Source organism: Corvus brachyrhynchos, unplaced genomic scaffold, assembly GCF_000691975.1.
Source record: "Corvus brachyrhynchos isolate BGI_N302 unplaced genomic scaffold, ASM69197v1 scaffold616, whole genome shotgun sequence".
In the NCBI taxonomy this organism is placed as follows: Eukaryota; Metazoa; Chordata; class Aves; order Passeriformes; family Corvidae; genus Corvus; species Corvus brachyrhynchos.
This window is the reverse complement of record NW_008238831.1, coordinates 1,156,787-1,175,715: the sequence shown is the minus strand read 5'-3', so window position 1 is coordinate 1,175,715 and position 18,929 is coordinate 1,156,787. Positions and strand designations below refer to the sequence as shown.

Genomic DNA, 18,929 nt, shown 5'->3' with positions numbered 1-18,929 from the left:
ACCACCACCACCCCCCCCCCGCCCCGAGCCGCTGCCCCCGCACTGCCCAGCGGGGCGGTCTCGGTGCGGCCGCTGCGAACAGCGCGGTGTGACCGCGCCTGGGGCGCTCACGGCCCCGGCCCCGAGCGGCGGAGCTGTGGCATCACCGCCCTTTCCTACCTTGGCCCCGCAGCATCTCGAGGCTTTAATGGGTTGCCGTGACTGTACAGAGAGGAGCAATAGAGAACATGGAAGTGAAACAGCTCCGTAATTGCTCAGGAGCAAGTTTCGGCATCCTTGGGAAGCTCGGCAGTGGCTGTTGGCTCTGGCCGGGTTTTGCCGTGTCCGGGCTCGTAGCCCCGGGCGAGCAGCCTGAGCTCCATCTGCAGACAGCCACTTGGTGAGGCGATCTTACAGCCACACCAAATTAACGTGTGAAGTAATTCGAGATTTATGAGTAGAACACAGTATTGAGTTTACTGCACTCAACTATTGCAGTTCTGTTCTAAGCACTTTGATAAATAATTTTAAAAGGCTCCTACTTTGCTGTTATTCTGGGATTGAGAATTGAAGTCTCTGCTGCTTCACTTTATAAATGAGAGTGTAATTTTTGGTCTTAAGAAGTTACCTTTATCTTCTGGTAATGCTGATCTTGCTGAACTGTACACATTAGGCTGTTAGCTCAAATTTGGTGTAGTAAAATACTATTCCTACTAGTTCTTTACAAAAATCAATGAGTTTTGTAGCATCTTTTACCTGCAGTTCTAGCACATGTTCATAAGAGTCAGGCATGATAGGTAAAGAATTCTTGCTTGCACAGCCATCTTTGAAATGATTCTGTGCTGGGTGCAGAGGGCATAAATGGTTGGTTGGCTGAATAGAAACAGGATTTCAGTGGCATTCCAGTGTTCACTTGCTTTCCTGGGTGTTTCTTGGCCAGGGATGTAAAGTACAGGGAGGCCAAGTGAGGGAGGACAGTGCTCAGTGATTATTTGCTGTGCATCATTTTCAGAACAATCACGTGGACAAGAATGAGCTGAGTTTTCGATGAGACTGAACACTGTAGCGGTGTTTGGTTCCCCTGGCCCCTGGCTGCCAGCAGGGCCGCTCCACGCCTCAGCCTGGGTGGGCCACAGCAGGGGCCAGTACTGGCAGAGAGGGGCTTTGGGGCTGGGTGTCTGTAGGATGAGGCTGTGCCCGAGCTGAGCCCTTCGAGGCTTCAGCATTTCAGGGGGCAGTGCTGGAGGAGGGGACCATCAGCAGGGCCATGGGAAGAGCCAGCATCCCCTGCCAAAGGAGAATCTGGTGGAATACAAGGGCTGGAGAGGGACCTCTGGGAAAGGAGTGTCGCAGCAGGTGGGTGAGAAGGTGCGTGGGTGAACAGAGACCAGAGCCAGGAGTCAGGAGCCAGGATGGGGTGGAAAGCGCCGGGCAGGAGGAGGGAGTGTGGTGTGACGTCCTGGGGGAACTTGCCTGGGCTGCCCAGTGAGGCAGAGTGTGACCAAGGACTGCACCCAGTGACGGGAGGCACTAAGGGAAGCAGCACAACTTGCACTGCCTGGCAAGTGGAAACCAGGAAGCATAGGTGCCAGTTGCAATGAAAAATCAAGTGGCATTACTACAATAAGAAAGTATTATAAATTGCAACTTTTCTTTTTTCCCTTTTATATAGTAAAATAAGTGACATTTTTGTTTTTCAGATAAACCTCAGTGCCATATACAGCTAGTGTGGAGTTATGCACAGTAATGGAAATAAAAACCTGCAGTGGAGCTGTGTTTATAACATGCTTCATGGGCCAGGCAGCAGCACTTGCATATAAGCACATCACAAAGAAATCTAAATGGCACTGGCAGAGGGTACTTGTGCAAGATATTGAGTACCTAAGACCCTCACTCATATATGTGAGCACATACCTCGTTTTAAGAGCAGATCAAACCCACAGGTGTGATTGTTCCTGTGCTTAAGATCAAATGTGTTTAAAAGCTCAGTTGAATCACGATGAGGGTGCTCAGCTCTTGCTGGCTCGAGGCTTGAAAGTTTTGATACAATAGTGAGAGGGATTTTCCCTGGGACATCTGTTTCAGCCTTTTAGCCCAATTTAAAAATGTTATCCAATACTACCATAACTTTCTGTATTAATTGAAAGGGATGGAGATATACCAGCTGTAGCCAAGCCAGCAGAGATTTGGGTGGCTAAGCAACAGAAAAGGCACCATATTGAGTGAGCCAAAATTCAGTCTCAAAGTCATTTATTTTAACCAGTGACAATACGTTTAGACTCTAGTGTTTCAATTTGATTGATGGTTTAATATCATATATAATCTTTTTAATGAAGGAACCCATTTAAATATGTTAACATTTGCACTAGTAGTCTCCCATGTACATAACTGCATTTAATCATTACTCTGATTGTTTTTGTGGTTGTGTAATTTGCATCAGCAAAATAACTATGTCAGAGCTGTGTTATCTTAATGAAAACTACGGTTACTTCTCTTTCATACATGCTTCTTACTGTTCATGTATAAAAGTGGCAGCAATCCCAGTCTCAAGTATATTGCTAAATGTATAGTTATCACTACATGTGCTGTCAATTAAGAAATAAAAAAAATTAATGAGCTTAGTGTCTTTTCTAATTCTGCTTTGTTTAAAGCCTCATTGTGATTCGTTATCATGTGAATTGAGTAATTTAATTTTAAGACTTTTAATGTTAAAATACATCATCATTAGTGATGTATCTGAAGATTTCACGGTCTTAATAATGGCGCTAAATCAAATTGGGAATCCCCTCTTAATCATCCAAGCTGTGCTCTAGTTCGCACCAGCAGTTTTGGGCTGGGGAGAAGTTTCGTTCCGCCCAGGACCCCGCATTGTACCAGCCCGGGGAGGAGCACAAAGCTCCCGCACGCCGCGCGAGGTGTCGGCGCTGCAGGGCCCCGGGCGAGGCAGCTGCTCCGTGTCTGCTTTTGTTTATCCCTTGCTGGTTTGTGTAGCCTTTAGGCCAGCACATGAAACAATCGCTTCTACAGGGTCAGCTGCTGGTCAGAAGCAAAGCAAGAAAAGACTTTGCCTTAAAACGCCTCAGCCATCATTTCAGTGCAGCTGGCACCTGCTACTGGTGCGCAGCGGGAGGGTTAGGGGTCAAAGAGGCAGTTGTTCTAAACTCAGTGATGGCTTAAAGGGACTTGTAGATTAATCTGCTTTATTAACTTCTGTATATTAGATAACTATTGCAGTGAATGACAGTCCGTCTTTCTGAATAAGTCCCTTCACCTCATTCTCTTTTAAATTGGCTTTTGAGTAATGAATATTAAATAGAATACATTTCAGGGTAATTAAGTGGAAACATTAGGATGATGTTGTTTTACAATCATATCTATAAGTTTCTTGTGTATTTATCTTGCAATATTACTGTTCATTGCTTTTTGCTAGCAGAACAAAAAGCATAAATGTTTCAATTAAACAAGAGGAACTGGCTGTATTTCTCACTAAACTCAGGTCTTTGTGCTGCATAAATATTTTCAAAAAGCAAATAAGTTTAGGGAGAAATATAAAAATGTTTTATTCCTTGTTTACTCCCTGCAATGTAATACTTTACTTGGAAATGTTCAATTTCTGCTGGCCTTGGTTCTGTTATATAAAACACTGAGAGGTGTTGGTTTGGGGAAGGTCAAAAGATATCACTGTTCCATAGAATCTAACTAGTGATATGAATAGCACCAATAATTTTGTAAAGTTCACATTATAATTCAAAATTCAGTTAGAAGTGATGCTTGCAGTCTGGAAAAAAAGCAATATCTTTACAAAATGGATAGGGAAAGGTAACAATCCATTCTATGATCTGCTACTGGCAGATTTGCCATGTGAGTGATGAAACTCACTCTCTGTGAACGAACCCCCTCCCCCATTTGGAAAAACAAAAAAGTAAATTTAAAATTCTAGGATAGCAGCAGCTTACAAGGATGTTCATTGCTGTTGGATCTGATGGCAGCAGCCGAGATGGTGCTGGTTTGGAGATCCAGTGCTGGATGAGGCGGTTCCTGGGCGTTCTGACTGGGAGTCAGAGCAAAGGCATGTGGCAGGTGAAGGGGCTGGTTTCTGCCCAAAATTCTGAGTGACTGGCACACGCTAGATATGTGTCCCACTTAATCTTGGCAGATGTATGATTTTCAGGACTCTGTAACTGAACTTCAAAATCCACATTTTTCCTTGGCTAATGCTGTTGGTTTTGTCTGTTTGTGATCCTGAGAGACATTTGTGTGCTCAAGGTGTCTTCTGAAATCATGGCATCCAGCTGGGTTTTCTTCCTTTGGTGTTTACTTGTTTGGAGTTTTTTACTGAGAATTGAGATTCTTGTGTATTTGCATGTCTCCAGGAACCTTCACAGTTTTAAGACAAAATACATTTTAAAAAAACCCCAATGTCACAGTGGATTGATGAGATTTGGGAATGCTGTTACCTTCTCTCAGCTTAGCCTAGCATTCTCTAGGTAAGCTTAGTTTAACTTGAGCAAATCCTCCCAGTGCTTTGCTGGGCACATCAGAGCAGAGATTTGAGTGGCTGGAAGAGCACCACACACAAAGGACTGCAGCAACACAGGGTTTGACCTTTCAGAAGAACCATGTTTCTGAATTCATAAGTCGTTTTCCTTTTAAAAAAAAAAGAAATTGAAAAAATTAAAAATGAAGTGTGTGCAACCATTCTTTAAAATCTTTTTAGCGTGACAAGTAAAGTAATCTTCCATTGATACTTAAAAGTCCATCTGCAGAAATTCAGGCAGAATGTTAGAGAGATGCAATATCTATTGAAATGTTGAGTGTCAAACTGCCAGGGTAATGTATTTAGTATGAAATATAATATTCAGTGCATTTTGTTTTGATGACTGCATGAAATAGCCGTGTGCTCTTAGCCTTTGTTGTTGTTGTTGTGAAAGATGATATTCACTGCCAAGTGTTGGTGGCTGCTCAGGACACAGGAGCAATATGCTTATTACCAGCTTTATCATCTGTCCTTGTGTTTATTTGCAAAAGCTTTGGTTACAGTTCAGTTCATCAGGATAACAAAAACACTTTTAATTGTTCCACAGAAGAAATTAGAATCAATTTATGAACAGTTTGAAAACAGAAGAGGCTTGCAATCTGTTAGGCAATGGGTAATTAATACTCATTTTAGGCTTTTAAAGTTGTGTGCTGCTCCAGTGCTCTGCTCCAGCCAGCGGAGGGGTCACTGTGCCCTCCAGACCATCCTGGCACAGTGATCACAGCCAAGCTGCTGCCTTTCTCCCAGTCTCATTTCCTTCAAGGGGTGGTTTAAAGCCCACCCTGCCTCCTGTACCTTCTAATCATCTCCCTATCCATTAATATGGGTAAAATAATTAGCCCAGTTCTAATTGTCTCTTTGCTACTGGTTACTGTTGCTGTGTGGGGGAAGCCTCTGGCTCTGCTATGGCACGTGTCCACAGGGCTGAGCCCACCCTGAACCCACCCTGAGCCCACCCTGAACCCACCCTGAGCCCGCTCTGAGCCCACCCTGAGCCCTTGCTGGAAGGTGTTGGTGTAGGTGAAATTGATGTTCTCTCCTCCCAAGAGGAGAGAAATGACTCCCAAGAGTCATTTGGGTAGAGGTGCTTACAGGAAACACCAACTTCATCCTGTGTCATCTCTCAGAGAAGAGTGCTGGCTGCACAGGACAGAGAGAGGCCCTCACTGTGTGGTCTGTAAAAGATGCTTAAGGATCTTCAGACATGAGCCTGTGTTACAAAGCCCTGAACCTATCTGCTTCTTTATGTGCTGCTAAAAGCAGAGGGGAATGGATATTAATTTTCTGGTAAGGTTTTTAAAGAGCTCAGCCTTCTGGTACATCAGACTATCCTGAAGTTTGTGTTACGAATTATGGCAGGTTGTGCATTCCAGAGGTCCCAGTTAATCACAGTTCTGTCATCTTTAAAAGCAGCTGTAGCATCATATACTTACAGCCACTTGTTTAGAAATGGCTGAATCTTAAATAAGCAGCTTAGATTAATATAAAATGACAGTCTAGTGGCTGTAACTTAAAATCTCTGCATGCTACCAGCTAAAAAATGCAGATTAAGGATTGATGTCACAATCTTAAATTATTCCAGCCTGAGGTGGAATAACTTGCTGTCTAACAGGGAGCACAGATGGATAGGCAGGAAGAAGCTGTGCAGATACACGAGTTTGTAAACATCTGTCAGCTACAGCAGATACCCAAATACAAAATCTTGCACTTCAGGCAGCGCACGAGTATGTGACATTCAACAGAGGGTTTACATGAAATTCAGCACAGACAGAAGCAAGTCAACACACCCTGGAAGGTAATAATTAATGAAACATATCCCCTCCTCCCCGCAGAAGGAGGAGGGATTTCACTCATCAGGCGTTGTCAGTACTGCTGCTGTTAACTGTTCTGCTTCCAGAATTTCATGTAGCCAGCCCTTAGACCAAGCAAAACTGCTCCACCCTGTGAGACTCAGTGCTTTACTATGGGTGAGTCTACAGTGGCCAGCTGGCATCACTTCTCTGGCTCAGGTGGATGTCAGCTTCCCCAGGAGCATGGTGTCCCTTGGCAGAGATGGACCCAGTTCTGATGGGTGAGACTGGACCTAAGTGTGATAGTCCTTCATGGCAAAAATTCAGATGCAAGTGCAATTTGAAAATAACATATTCTGTCATGTTAGAATGGGCTTTCAGAGGAAAGATCCTACAGTTACACTTTGAAAACCTGCTAGCACAGGGCAGAGCTGTGCTGTGGGCAGCTTGTGTGCAGGGTGTAGCTGCTGCCCCTGTCCAGCTGTGCTGTGGGGATGCCCTGGTGCAGCACAAACTTCTGCTTTGTAATCCTGTCAAAGGCCTGGAAGGCGGCTCACTGCTGGCTGAGGGCAGGCCATGATGAGAGGAAGCCTCAGCTTTGGAAAGACCTCTTTGCACTACTGCTCTGTGTCATTGTGCTATTAATACAAGGACTAGAAGAGCACAATGGCTCTGGTGCACATGACAGGGGCTAAACATGTCCTGAGGGTGTCCTTCTGAGGGTGTGCTTATGTTTCTGTTTAGATACAAAGTCAGGTTTTACCTAAGTTCATACACTCTTATTTTAGGACTATTTCTGCTGGCTCATGACTTGGACCTGCTTCAAGTGGATTCCCACACTCAGCGCTTTGGCCAGTTCTAAAGATGTGCTGGGAAATGCAGAGCTCCCCATTGCCTGTAGCTGTTTCTTTTTCACATCACCCTTTTGGACACTGGAAGAATGGGAGTGTCCCAGCAGGACGTAAAACTGAGGGGAATAGCCTGTGAGAGACACACTCGGATAATACTTCAGTCCATCAGCTGCTGCCATATACTAGTTCATGGTGTGCAGTGTGTCTCCCAGATGCCTTGTCCTGACACCAGGATTGGGGTTTTCTCAGCCATTTACACCCTAATTCTCTTAAAAGGAAGCAAAAAGGACAGTGCCAGTTGAACTGTAGCAAACAGAGATACAGGACTGGGTCGCTCACAGGTTTTAGCTTCAACTGTTGAGTCATGAAATTTTAGTTACTAATATTTATTTAAACATATATACTGGCAGTGTGCACAAAGAGGGTGAAATGCTGTATACTCTGAACAGAATCTGGAGGAATCTGGTCTATAGGGTGGGAATGCCAGGCTTGGCCTGAGGGCAGTGTGGAAGGCTTTGGGAAGGGCTCTGGATCCATTGCCTGGGCTCATGGACTGCCCATTTTCCTGCCTCATGCCTCTTCTGTCCCACCCTTCCTTGCTCCTCCACAGCTCCTCCCTTCTTCCTGTACATGTCATGGAAATTGGCAGCAGGATGGGAGGGAGTTGGGAAGGGGAAAGAAAGGAAATAGGAAAGTCAGAAGGGAAGGGAGCTGCAGTGTCACCAGCCTCCCGTGCTGCTCTGGACAGCTTGATAACATTCCTTCCTGGACTAATGTGATTTCATCATGCAGGGGAAAGGCATGTGGTTCTTAACCTCTTATATATTACAAGTCTCAGCTGATGTGCTGTTTCTGACAGTTAAATATTTTTAGTTCAGGAATAATGGGCTGATTCTTGCTTTCAAGATAAATAAAAGCTGTGGGGTTTGTGTTTCATCTGGAAATTTTTGCTTTGAACATGGGAAATATCAATGTGAAAGTCAAGCTTTCTGGTAAAATAAATATTTTAAAACAACAGATTAAAATTTAAAGTATTTAATAATCTCTGAGTATTTAAATCTTCCTAGTGTTATTAGTAAATGATGATCCGTTTACTGATGTAGGAAGAATTGATGATGAAAGAACAAAGAATTCCAAAGGACATTTAAATTAGTAATCACAGTTCTTAAATTAAGAGCAGACTCTCTGAAGCTGGAGCTTTAGAAACCTACCAAATTTTGTATGCTAAACAATGAAAAAAATGTGAATTGTTCAGATCTGAATGGAAACAATGAGCGCTATTACCAGTCAAGATTTTTGTTAAAATCTGTGCATGTTCCTGACCCTTCTAAATCCTTTGTAAAGGAATATACATGCTGCTTTCTCTGGTGTTAACGGAATGTTCCTTTTGCTAAAATGTGATTAGTTGCAGCACAGGAAAAGATCCATCCCAACATATGGGAAAGAGAAACGAGTTACAGGACTTGCAGTGGTGCAAATGTTGTAACCTGGCATGCAAAGCAGCCTTTTAACGAAAGGGCAGCTTCTCTTCCAGCTTCCTTGAGAACACATTTTCATAATGAAGATTGTCTTCACCAACATTTTCCTCCTCCATCCAAGGCTCTGAGGGAGGAGAAGCTGTGATGACTTAATTTATTGGAAGAACTGTTCTTTGTTCTTGCCTCTTCTGTCAGTAGTTCCTTTTGTAAAGAAGGGGAGTGGACTGGCCCATGGAGAAAACAGCCATGCACATGCCTGGGGTGAGTCCCCACTTGCTCTGGGATGCAGTGTGATTCCCTGCATGGCCAGCGATTTCTGAGAGGGTTCGTGCTCCTTATGAGTCAGAAGTGGAATTTAAAACTTTGGACAGTAGCATCTTGTCAGAGAAGAAGCCCAGAGCAGAAGGGAGGCTTTCACCACTGCCTTCCTGGCTGGCCAATATCAAACCACACAATTAATAGTTATTAATTACTATTACATATATAGCTTCATGTTGGCTTTGTTTTTATTGTATTCCTCGCTTTTTTCAGTGCTCTCTGTACTCCTTACTCATAGAGACAGATAAGTGCTTTCCAGGCGAATTTTGGACATTTTGGTCATCTTTCATACTTAGGCCAAAAACTTTCCAGAAGTATTTACTTTAGTTTGTTTTCAATTTAGAGCTTCTGAACTAGAGACCTTGAAGACAATCTCAGGAGTTGTTTGATAAAGCTGAAGTCTGAAGAGGTGGTGCTTTCCCTCTGGGTCTGTTGGGACCTGAGCGTGCCCTGTTCAGGTTAAGCATCACACTGGAAGTCTCTTTGTGCTTAGCACTTTTTCTAAGAAATATGGGTACATGAGCTGTGGTGCTCAGACAAATTCACAGCTTGGGTGAGTTTGGTTTATTACTTAAAAAAAGGCTTCTGTCCTAACAGCTGGCCTTGTTACAAGCAATGAAGATGAAAACCTAGGGAGGAATGAATTATAAGAAGTCACAATTATCCTTCATGTTTGGAAAACAAGCCCCTGTTAGTGCTCGTGCAGAGGTTTGGAATTGTTTGCTTTGATTCCAAAGCAGCATGGAACTGTTTTTGCCCTGTGAGTAACAGAACACAGTTTGTGTGATACCTAACTGTGAAGTCAAGTGAAGAATTGGCCTTTCCCACACTAGACCGTGTGTTCCTAACCTGGATGCTGAAATGATTTGTGGATCTCTCTGTTCCAGGTGATTTGTAGTGCTAGGATTCATCTTTTTCATTTAGTGAAACATGCTGTTTGACTTCGCCTTGGTCAGTTATTACAGGCTAGTTTGCAGTGTGGCAGCTCTCTGGAGACCCCGCTCACAGCTACTCATTGGCCTAGAAGAAAGGATTTAATGATTTTCTACTTCCTCTGTGTTTGGTTTTAGGGTGTAGATATTTTATAAACGTGAGTCAAACTATTTACTGGTGACATTTTACAAATTTTCTCTCTGTTTAATCTCTAAGTAACGTTTTTAGGTTTGTATATGTTGTGGCCTTCGGCGTTTGGGACGAACATATCTCAAGGATATCTTAGAGCATTTTATCTTTAAATGGATTCTATTGTTATTTTGTAATTTCTTTGTACAAGAATGGTGCCAATCCCTAAAATAAGTCTTACCCTTCCCAGCTAGACGACAGACCAGAGGTACAGGAGTAGATCAGAACAAGAAGTGGGCTCAGAGTCAGAGCTTTGTGGGGCTCTAGGGGTGTGCCAGCCAATGGGCAAAGTAAATTGTGCAGCTTCTGTTTAGGTGCCAGCAGAACCTAATTGTGTGAGCTGATGGATGTCAGAGCTTTATAGAGCTGATGAAGTGGCTTTATCCCTGCTATAGAGCTCTGTAAAGCAAGTCACAGAGGTAAAGTAAAATGTCTAAACTCTGAGGCTGGGTTTGTAACTGTGGTGGAAAGGGTACAGATTTAAAGACCTCTTGCTGTAATCACAATTGCCTTGGCCGAAATAGGGAGTGCTCCTCTCCAGTGCCTGGCAGTGTCATGCACGGAGAAAGGTGGACATGGGAAAACCAGAATCGTGAAGAGCAGCCTGGGTTTTGTCTAAAACTCGTACAGAACATGTGTTGCTCTCTGGAAATAGTGTGACAACGGGGAAAATCCCAGAGTGAACATCAAATCCTGTACCTCAAATTAACACTGCTCAAAATCTCAGTTCATATTTGGTTGTATTTCAGCTTTGGCTTTAGAGCCAAGCTTTGGCATTAATTTTTTTAACTTTCTTCACCGGGTAGTTTTGGTTATGGAAATATTTTTTTCAAAGAATGAGTTCTGTTATACCATGTTCATATAGGAAACATCAGTGATTTCAGCGTGGTTAGCAAAGGTTTCATGCATTTTTCCTTTTCCGCACATCACACAGTTTAAAAACAGCATCCATACTCATGTAAACTGTCTGAATTTTCTTTCAGCTGATGTCAGTCCTAATGAACACCATCATCTTTGGAGACTGCAGGAACCAATTGTCTGCTTCAAGACCTCTGCTTGGACTTACACTTCTCAATGAGAAAGTGAGTGTTTAACAGATTCCCCCAGATTCACTCTTCACACACCAAAATAGTAAAAATAGTTACACAGAGCTGCCTGCTGCCCTTCAAATTGCCCATCTCTGTCCTTGGGCTCATTATGCTCACATTAGGAATGAGGAGTGGGTTTCAGCTCATGCACCATGTGAGTATCTTACAGATAGTTCACAGAGGTTGAATGGCTCTACTTTGATGAAAAATCCTCTCAAACTTTTACCCCAACTTTTACACCCAACCTTGGATCATACAAGGATAGAATTACCTTTTTCTAATGAACTTTGTTTTCATATTCCCAGAATTAAGCAGAAGTTATGCAACCTCATCAGGCTTTTAGATAGAAAGATGAAACAAGAACACTGTGAAAATCACATCAGAAAAATTGCTTCCTAGAGAAATAGTTAACCAATTTCTTTCTCTGAATGGTTTCCCCGGAACAACTGGCTTTGGCGGGCGTTATCTGAGCGCTTACACTGAACTACTGGCATTGATTGCAATTTGGGTTGTGTGTATCTGTGGCAGATTCTGTAAACCAGGAAAGACGCTGCAGTTTGCCCTTTCAATAAAATCTGAAGCTATGAATTTGGAAATGGCCCTCATGTTTCCCTGGTGACTTAGTAGCAACGCTGCTGTCTGCAGTGGGAGCCCTCTGAGGGAACGCCTGTGCGTTGATCTGAATGTGTGCATTTTTTGTGTGGTGAGGCGTTGTTTCTGAGGATATTGACCTGTTGTCTGTGCCTTTCTGCAGAGCTGGCTCTAACTTTATTCTGAATTGCTTTATCTCCTGGGCAGTCACAAGCCTCAGTGTATTACTGCTTTGGAGAATGAATTGTCTATACAATAAGAGGGCGCTGGAAAAAAATCAGACACTAAGATTAGCAGCAACCGCATACATTAAAATTCAAACTGAAATCCCAGCCATGGAAGGAAACTAATAGAAGAAGAAAATATATCAAGAGGAGAAGCGCTGTCTCATCATTCACCTGTGCTGAAGGATCCAATTTTAGCCATATCCAACAGCACTGTCATTCATCTTCTTGGTGTGTTATTGTGATTTAAATCCAAGCTCTATAAAAGAGAGCAGTTCTTTTAAAATGATTGAGAGGGAATAAGGGTAAATTCAGTGTTTAGGAAAACTTTATGACATCACAATATTATACTTTACAGATGGAAGCAATATTTCCTACTTTGGAAGGAAAACTAATCATTTTCTATCTGCTCTGAGTCACTGCATCATTATAAAAGTGGGATATAAGTAGTTTTGTGCATTCCCAATCTTGTTCAAGACGACACTTTTGTTTATATAAGGCTTCTGATTTATAGCGCTTAAGGATTAGCCTGACTACATATTAATTATATGGTTTTGATGCTTCAATATAAGAAGAAATTAAATATTTCACTTGAAGATAAAACCATGGAGCTGTAAATCATAAGGAATAAATTTGTGGCTGTCAGAATATTCTTTTTACTGAAATTAGACTCGTTCTAATGATTATGTGTTTTGCTTAGCAGACATGGATATGTATAAGCACCTTTACTTATGAACAAGTCTTATATTTCCTTTGGAAGGGTGAAGAACAGGGAATAGGATTTGTAATATTTGCATTGCCCCTTTTGCATCAAGGTTATTTATTTCATGTTCAGAAAAAGTAGGACACGTACTTATATATAACTGTAAAAGTCATCTCTGCTTGGCTCATTCCAGTGCACTGCTGATTTATTTATTGGGAATGGGTTCCTTTATTTCAAATGGGGTCTCTGTCTCTACAGTTCCTGGGAAATAGCAAGCCTGCAGTTACCATGTTGAACTGCTTGTTCTCTTCTTCTTTTGTTTTAATGAGATCTTATTTGGCCATAATTCATTTCAAAGGGGAAGAATCGTGTTTACTTGGGGGCTCAGAAAAATTGGGATTGATATGTGCTTGCACCAATAGGGTTAAGGATGCCGAAATAGGAATCATACAGCCCACCCTAAAACAGCACTAATCTTTTGAGACAGCAGGAGGTCAGTGTGGACTGGGATGTTTAGAAACCCCAGGGCTCAGAACAGCTCCGTGGTGTTGGCACACAGATGTAACGGGGTGCTGAGTCCAGGAAGGGGAGGCAGAGATGTTATTCCATGCTGTTCCTTGGGGATGCTGTTATTGCTTTCCATTGTGGGGTTGAATGAAGTTCTTGGAATGCCTCTTTTCTAAAAATAACTTGTGGACACTGGACAAGGCCTCAGGGCTGTGGCCTCCTCTATCCTGGATTCTGCGTTGGTCACTGTGTTTGGTGTTTGGTGCAGGCAGGTCCTGTGTCCTTCATGCCTGCTCCCAGGGCATGTTCAGAGTGGTTTAAGTGTTTCAGGACCCAGCTGTGTGATCAGCTGCTGCCTCTGCTCCCAGTGCTGCTGCAATGGGCAGCAAAGATGGGGACACGGGGTGTTACTGTTTTCAGGGGAACTGTGCTGAGGGCATGAAAGTTGCCAAGGAGACACTAAAGCAAACACTCCCTATAATCCTGTGGAGTTGTTAGGGCTTAGCCTTGGAGTTACAGTTTTATTACATTTTCTTTCATTTTCCCATATTTTTGCATAGGTACAGGACAACTATAATTTTGATGATAATCATGTATGTTTAAGTTGGGATTTGTTTAAGGTTTAAACAGGTTTAAACCTTTTAAAGGTTTTTTAAAAAATTTGGCAAACAAATCCCAGACTTTTGTGCTTTCTGACAGTCTGTATGACACCCTACAAGTTACGTTAACTTCAGAAGTCTACTAAATTCTGCATACTAAAAGCTGATTCTCAGCCTGCCTTTAACAAGTTCTCTTGTTATACACCTGAAATTTGTGGAATACAGGCAATACTCCTCTAGAGTGGAATCAGACTGCCCAGGAACCTTGCCAGGTACGTGGGCACAGGTTCATCAGAAAGGTTCATTCTCCTCTGAATAATTGTCTGTATCAGTGCCTATCCCAGGGATGTGTTTGTGCCCAAGGCCATGAGGCTGTGACTGACACAGCCAATGTAATAAAGACTGAACAGGGTTATTTGCCTTGCTTGGCTGTAGTAGCAGGGTGGTGGGCAGCTCTAGAATCCCCTCCTGTTCCATATTTCTAAGTTAAACCAACATTCTTGTAAGGTGATAAAAAGTTCTGCTTTAAGTGTCCGTAGTTCTGCCGGAATATGATGGGAATAGAAACGCAGGAAGTGATGCAGATGGCTGAGCTTCTCAAGAGCCCCCAGTGAAGAGCCCAGACTGGCACCACTCTGAAAAGGCTTGAAAAGTACTCAGGGATGCTGCTGCCACCTCTCTGGGGTGCACTGGGATTGGTTAGGGACCAACCCCCACTGCTGATCCCACTGCACCCCAGCCCTGCTGTACCACGGTGCTGCTGCCGGTGCCGATCAGGGAGAGAGCCTGGAGCTGCCTGGGACAGAGCCTGGCTGGGAGAGAACCTGACTGGGACAGAGCCTGAATGGGAGAGAACCTGCCTGGGACAGAGTCTGACTGGGACAGAGCCTGCCTGGGAGAGAGCCTGCCTGGGAGAGAGCCTGCCTGGGAGAGAGCCTGCCTGGGAGAGAGCCTGCCTGGGAGAGAGCCTGCCTGGGAGAGAGCCTGCCTGGGAGAGAGCCTGCCTGGGAGAGAGCCTGCCTGGGAGAGAGCCTGCCTGGGAGAGAGCCTGCCTGGGAGAGAGCCTGCCTGGGAGAGAGCCTGCCTGGGAGAGAGCCTGCCTGGGAGAGAGCCTGCCTGGGAGAGAGCCTGCCTGGGAGAGAGCCTGCCTGGGAGAGAGCCTGCCTGGGAGAGAGCCTGCCTGGGAGAGAGCCTGCCTGGGAGAGAGCCTGCCTGGGAGAGAGCCTGCCTGGGAGAGAGCCTGCCTGGGAGAGAGCCTGCCTGGGAGAGAGCCTGCCTGGGAGAGAGCCTGCCTGGGAGAGAGCCTGCCTGGGAGAGAGCCTGCCTGGGAGAGAGCCTGCCTGGGACAGAGCCTGCCTGGGAGAGAGCCTGCCTGGGACAGAGCCTGCCTGCTGCTCTCCCAGAGGACAATGTAGCACTTGCTCAAAAGTTCTCCAGGTGCAGGTGAGTAATTCTGGGTTTAAATTTCCAAACCTCATTTTTAATACTCTTTGCTTTACTCTTGTAGTACTTCAGAGACCTAAGGGCCACCTAGCTGATGAGCCAGGCTGACAGCAGATGCGGAGTCAGACTTGGTGATCTTAGAGGGCTTTTCCAACCTTACTGATTCCATGATGGCTTGAAATCCCTAAGAAAACATTGTTTTCCAAGAAAAACATATATCAGCGTGCATTTTCTCTGAGCTACCTTATCCTGAGGAGTGCAGACCTGCAGGACAGGATGGGGATCATGGATGACCCAGCCAAGGCCCGGGAGTCCAGCTCTGCTGCCTGTGGTTGCCCTTCCCAAGGGCTCGGACAGAGGCTCCCATGGCTGCAGCTGCCAGCAAAGACTGGATCTGGCAATCACTGGACTCAAACTTCCCACCATTTACAGGGGTCTTCACCTGGAAGTGCTGCGGAGCACTCAGGTGGGCAGTGGGGTGGAAGTTCTCAGAGAGTTTTGTGGAAGTGCAGGCAGGGAGGGAAGGGTGCAGGTGGGAGGGGAGAGGGGCAATTGGGCCAAAGGAGCACCTCATCCTCAGTCCCATTTGCCTTCTGCCGTGGGGTGACCTCAGGGCCAGCACTGCCCCACCAAGCAGTGTGAGTTAGCACGGTTGCTCTCTGCTCTCAGCTCTGGGTTTGGAACCCCTCAGAGTCATTCTGCAAAGCAGGAGGCTCCTTTTAACTGCAAATGTTTAAAATTGAGCAGAAATCAATTTCCATTAGTAAGGAAATAAGCACAAGCATAAAAAAATATTAATAGAGTAAAGAAGAAATTGCTAATTGCATCCTGTACCTCCACATAAGCAAGCCCCAGCTCACCACAGTGCTGCCAGACATCCCCGTGCAGTGGAGGCAGGCAGGATTATTGCCCCTGATCCGGCAAAGAGACCTTTGCTGAGATCCCATCAGTTTTGCAGGCACCTGTCCCCACAGTCCTGTGCAAGAAGGAGCCCTCAGGAGCTGTTCTTGGGGAGACTTTATTAGCTTGGCTGTTGTGAGCCAGCCAAGTCTGACACAATCACAGCAAAGAGCATGGAGGCAACAGACAAAGAACATTTGAAAAACTCTAAATGAGAAGTGCAGACACATCTGGTGCTTTAAATTGTTTCTGTGTGGGTTTGGGATTGTTTTGGTGTTTAGGTTTTTTTTTAAAGAGAATCACAGAATGGTTTGGGTTGGAAGGGACCTTAAAGATCATCCAGTTCCAACCGCTTTGCCATGGGCAGGAACACCTTCCACTAGACCAAATAAACAGATGAGTTGTGATAAATGGCAGTTAAACTGTTCCTTTCAGGTGAGGATAGCCCAAGGGAGTGGTTCATGTTTGGGCTGTTGTGCAGGCTCTGTGGGTTGTCCTTCAGCCTCCAGTGTGGTGCCAGCGGACTTCACGTCCCACCCCTGCAGGTGGTGAACTGCTGGGGGGGTTTTGTGTGTTTGTTCTGTGCCAGATGGGTCTGGTTCCACCTTTCACCAAGCCAGGCTGGACTCTGACACTTGTCCTGAGGGAGGCAGGGGGGGCTGGCCTCGATGGCACATCCCAAGGAGCCGTGTGCTGGAGGGTGGGGAGGAAGGACATGGGATGGGAAAGCTTCTGGTTGCAGTGGTTTCACTGCTGGCTCTCCGCTGTTTCACACATTGCTGGCCCATGCTGACACGACAAATGCTTGTTATGTTGTAGAACTGGCTTTTGAGGGCACCTGTGGATTCTGTTTGTGAGTCTTCCTCTGGTTTTCTTTCCATTTAATATACATGATAGTTATTATTTTTACCACCTCTTGCGATGCATCTCTCACTGCCAGGTCTCCTTTAACCAAACGTTTGGTGTTTGTTTTTCCAGGTCACTCAGAACATGCTGGAGAGATGTAGCCAAAGCTCTGCACAGCACAGGGGCCTCCGATCCCAGGGGTCTGGATGTGATTTGACAAGGACTTTGGAAACAGCACTGACAGTGCTCTGAAAGCGCTGGGACCCTGTTATATTGTTAGAGAGATTTTTTACCCTTGTGAAAACTATTTTTTAAAGACATCTTCTACCTTTTTCTATCTCTGGCCCAAATGTAAGGATTTTTAATAGTGAAAACAATGGAAAACCAGCCTTAGTTTGAAGAATGCTTTCAGCCTTTCTTATCAAAATTTATAATCCTGTTATTTTGGCTTTATGAGACAGTGTAGAAACAGTGCTTAACCAAAGAACAAAAGGATGTGCATTCCTTCTGAATTTGTCTCAGTTAATGATTCTCAGTCCTGTGCATAATAGCAAATAATATCTCATCAGCTAAAACCTCCAAGCTCATTCTTGAGGATATATTTGTTTGAAAATGAGATGAAAGCCAGTACAAACTTTATATGACACCTTTTCAAACTAATAAAATTACTATTTTTCTACAAAATGTTGTCTATTTCTTTGCAGCATGGGTGGTTAATGACAATGTGGACCACAAAGAAGACTGAAAATGAGCATTTTTAGGCTATAAGTATAGCAAGAAATTGAGAATGTTGCACAGAGTGAAATAAAGAGATGATGGAGCAAGAATTAATGAAGTACTGATAATGATATTTCACAAGTACACATTTTCCAGGTCTTTGGAAAGTGGAAAAAAAAAAGCCACAGAAGAAAATAAAGGTGTTAAAACACTTTACAAAGAATGAAGTCTATCCACCACTGCAGAAAAGAGACCTACAGTGGGGAGCAGTGGGTGTCCTGTGCTGGGCAGGAGGGGCTCTACTGGCTGGGGAGGCGCAAAATGAGTTGAAGGAAGACCTAAGAAAAATCAGAACTGTTTAAGCAATAAGTCAGTTTATTATGTGGAAAAGCTATTATGTGCAATTGCAAACTTGCTTTGGGATTGAGTTGGGTTTTTCCATTATTTACCTAAGAAAAAAAAAAGATTTCACATGTTTGTCATGTTGGCTGACATTTCTGAATTTAATATTTCACCACTGCTTAGATAATGGGAATTATTAATTGTGGCCAACAGGGAGGAAAGGTTCATACCTGTATTTCTTACAGGGTTTTTTGCAGTTTTTTTTCTTTGCAATTGTTACTTTTCTGCACATTTTTAAACAGCAGGAAGTACAGCTGCAAGGAAGGTGTTTTATCAGTTTGCTGTTTACATTTGAGCTCAGCTCGAAAAAGTATTTCAGCCAAAGGGTCTGAGCTGCAGGAGTGCTGAGCACCTGAGGAGTAATCCATGGAGGCAAAGGGATCCATGGAGGCTACAGAAATCCATGGAGGCTCCTGGAGAGCTGCAGATTTGGGGTGTTCCTACCCCTGAGGTCGCATGGCGAGGTGTGAGGACCTTGTGGGAAGTGTGTGAGTCACATCCCCACCTCGGGCACCTATGGATTTGTGCTGCTGTTAAGTTTCAGTTTGGATCCCTAAAGGAAACTGGAACTTGTGCTGCTCAGTTGGGTCTTAAAAGCCGCAGAACCGATCCCCCAAGGCCTTGGGAAGGGGCCCTGGCAGTGCTGCCTCCTCTCTGACAGCTCTGGGACAAACCCTGCTATGGTCTCACGGCTCCGTGCATTGGCATTAAAGGCTCAGGTGAAATCTGATGGCTTCTGTGACTGCGTTCTGGTGAAAATAGAATCGTGGTGACACATCATGGGCATGTGATCCCAAACCAGCCCCTTTTCAGGGGAAATTGGCTGCTTTGCCG

The 18,929-nt window shown here is 44.4% G+C and overlaps 1 long non-coding RNA gene across 2 annotated transcripts in view; it reads left to right on the top strand.

The window, feature by feature from the left end:
* The window catches only part of LOC108447629, a 25,300-nt gene extending 7,640 nt beyond the window's left edge, over positions 1-17,660 (top strand). The window contains exons 2-4 of one of the 2 annotated variants that reach the window (XR_001863286.1): positions 11,059-11,157; positions 14,318-15,230; positions 17,109-17,660. This is a non-coding gene — a long non-coding RNA (uncharacterized LOC108447629). Of the gene's footprint in view, positions 1-5,567; positions 11,158-14,317; positions 15,231-17,108 lie in introns of those variants that run through there. The other variant, XR_001863285.1, reaches the window with a different exon arrangement.
* Positions 17,661-18,929: the final 1,269 nt, after the last annotated feature.